This window comes from Lactuca sativa, chromosome 8 (assembly GCF_002870075.4).
Source record: "Lactuca sativa cultivar Salinas chromosome 8, Lsat_Salinas_v11, whole genome shotgun sequence".
NCBI classification, from domain to species: domain Eukaryota; kingdom Viridiplantae; phylum Streptophyta; class Magnoliopsida; order Asterales; family Asteraceae; genus Lactuca; species Lactuca sativa.
In genome coordinates, this window is record NC_056630.2 from 8,126,356 (window position 1) to 8,129,574 (window position 3,219).

Consider the following 3,219-nt stretch of genomic DNA (forward strand, 5'->3'; position numbering starts at 1 on the left):
TATATTACTTATCCACGAGTGAATAAGATAGTGTAAGTAATGCTTACATTGATTTTTTGAATAACACACTTTTCATTTATTAATAAGTTAAAGATAGAATTACTTGTTCAAAAGTAATGTTCTGCATTACTTATTCATAAATTAACATATTAAAATATCTATATTCATTTATGAATAAGTAATGCAATATTCTGAATATAGATAAAATATTTATATATGCTGTGTATCTTTCAGGAAAGGAAAAGTTTGAAAATAAAAATAAAAAAGGAAGAGAATCTGACAAGACAAAAGGAAATGAAGAAGGTAAAAATTTAGAAAAATATTTCAAAAATCATATATGATAGGATTGATCAATAATCACATATGAATAAAATATAAAAAATATATTATAATTAACATATAATTATTTATATGATAAATCTTTTTGTAGGTAAAAAATCAGAAAATGAAGATAATACTCATCCAAGCTTTAGTATAGGTCTCAGTCAAGATTTAGATCAAACTTCAAGTAAAAAATACAATGAATCTTCACAAAAAAAAACACTTACAAAGAAACAAATCAAAGAAGACCATCAGAGGATTATGATTAGATTAGCTAACAAAAATGTTCTTATTCCAAATCCAATCTCTGTAGCAATTCCTACAGAAGTAGGACCATCAAAGCATGATCCGGATGAATCAAGAGAGAAGAAACATGTTGATGCTTTCAAATCACCTTACAAATGCAGGATAATAGACACAAAACCAAAGTTGACACATCATGAGAGTATTGTTTGTCAGTGGTTGTTCAACTATCAAGGGAATACATCATACGTAACTTTATTTTATAGACATATTCAATATATGATTATTATATAAATAATAATGTCTGACATTTTGATTATATATTTGTAGAGATGTGGTTGTCAAGACAAAATATCATCAGGTATCAGAAAGAGCAATTATGGAAAGTCTATATGGAAACACAAAGAATTTTGTAGAAGTTTTAGACACTTGGGGTGATTTACTTAACCACCAAGAACTGAGAAGGGATGTCGAAAATTTACCATATAGACTTTTCATGAAAGTTGAAGTTTATGTAAGTTCATGTTCTAACATTTATTTCTTCTTTATTTATAAATGAATATACAAATATTATGTATTCATTTATGAATACTAGATTTATTTACTATTATTTAAGATAATTATGTATATGCAACTGAAATTCACATATGATTATAACAAAATGATGTATTCATTTATGAATATAAAAATCAAAAATATATATCTTTAGTATTCACCTATGAGTAATATACCAACATGATGTATTCATTTATGATTAACAACTTATTAATCCTTTAAAATTATTTTGGTTATAGAATGATTATGTATCTTCAACAATTTTTAATGAAAGAAAGTATGAAAAAATCAAGGAGAATTTTCATCACAACACTGATGGATACAAAAAATCTTGAACATAAAAGATATTGACATGGTATGTTAATTAAACTTTGTATTATTTATATATATATATATATATATATATATATATATATATATATATATATATATATATATATATATATATATATTATCAACAAAATACTTACCATTATATACATAATAACCGGTATTTTTTCAGTTGTTAGAAATGCTCATATTTTTGTGATTGTCTTCAACTTTAAGAAACCATCAATTGAAATTCTTGACAACAGTGCAACTGAGGGGGATTATGAAGGGAAATATGGAGTACTACTGATACCTTCGGTAAGTACCGAATTCACAACAACGTATAAGAACCACTTTATTACACATCTAACTTTTATTTTATTTAATGATCAGAAAATTTTGTTTGTGAGATACTTAAAAGAAATAAACCATCCAAGAGCCAATTCCATCTTAAAAGAAAGTATCATACCCCCAACGACTTGAAATGCCATGGAGAACAGTTAAAAACAAAGTTGATTGTAGGGTATTTTCAATGAGACATATGGAGACCTATATGGGACAACCAATCTCAAAGTGGAAATCAGGTCTTCATAAAGAAAGTACAATTCAACAAACTACTTTACAGAAACTCAGGAAAAGGTATGCGCACCGAATGCTAACTTCTGAAATTAACATGTTGAAGGATAAGGTGTTAGATCTTGCCGAAAAATATCAAACTATGGAATTCAAAGTGCGTACCGCTCATGCATACAAGGCTATGCAAACAATTCAAAAGAAGTTAAAAGAATATTGATGATTGTTTGTGAAGAAGTGTGATGGTATAGGAGAACAGTTGTGTTGAAGTTGAATGCTTTTGGAGGACATGTAAGATGGTTTTGTGAAACAAGTTTGTGAACAAGTTTTAGATGGTTTGTTAAGTGTTATTGAACATCGTTTAAATAGTTTGTGAAATGCTTGTGAACATGTTTTATTATTTTGTGTTGAATGGTTATGTAATAGAAACAAGTTTGCTTATTTCTGTTAGTTTTTTATATTCAAATATTTTCAAATTTTATGATAATAATTTATGAACAAGTGTGATTGTTTTATATAGTTTTCAATTTTATTTCTGTTTATTCATAAATGGAAAATCAACACACGTTTATACCCTTTGCATTTGATACTTTTGATTTCCTTGCGCCAGAAGCTGTGGAGCTACTCAATAGATTCCAAAAGGTTATGCATAGTAATGTTATGACTCCAAGATCTATAGATGTTGTTTTTAAAAGAATTAGTTTTGTCATCCAAAAAGGGGTTGCAACACAGCTTGTTGCTCGTTTACCCGCAACGTCTATGTAAATCTTTCTTATGAATTTGGTAATGAAAAATTTAAAGGTAACTTCATTAAAAAAAATATATGTAAATAATAAACGTCTTCAATCATAAATGCATAAAAATATGATGTATTCAGTTATGATTAAGTTAAGAGTAATATGTGAGTATAACAAAGTTCAGATATGAATATAACATATTTATTAGTAAGTTAATAAACAAATATCATGAATACATCATATTTGTATTCATTTATGATGTATTCATTTCTGCTAGTTTTCAATTTTATTTCTGTTTATTCATAAATGACTACCAATATGGTATGTTTATTTACCTTTAATATGTAAATAATAACATTTTAATCACAAATGAATACAAATATGATGTATTCATTTATGAATAATTTAGGAATAATATGTGTATCTCACATATCAATTTACCATATCCATATAACTTATTAATTAGTAAATTAAAAAAAAT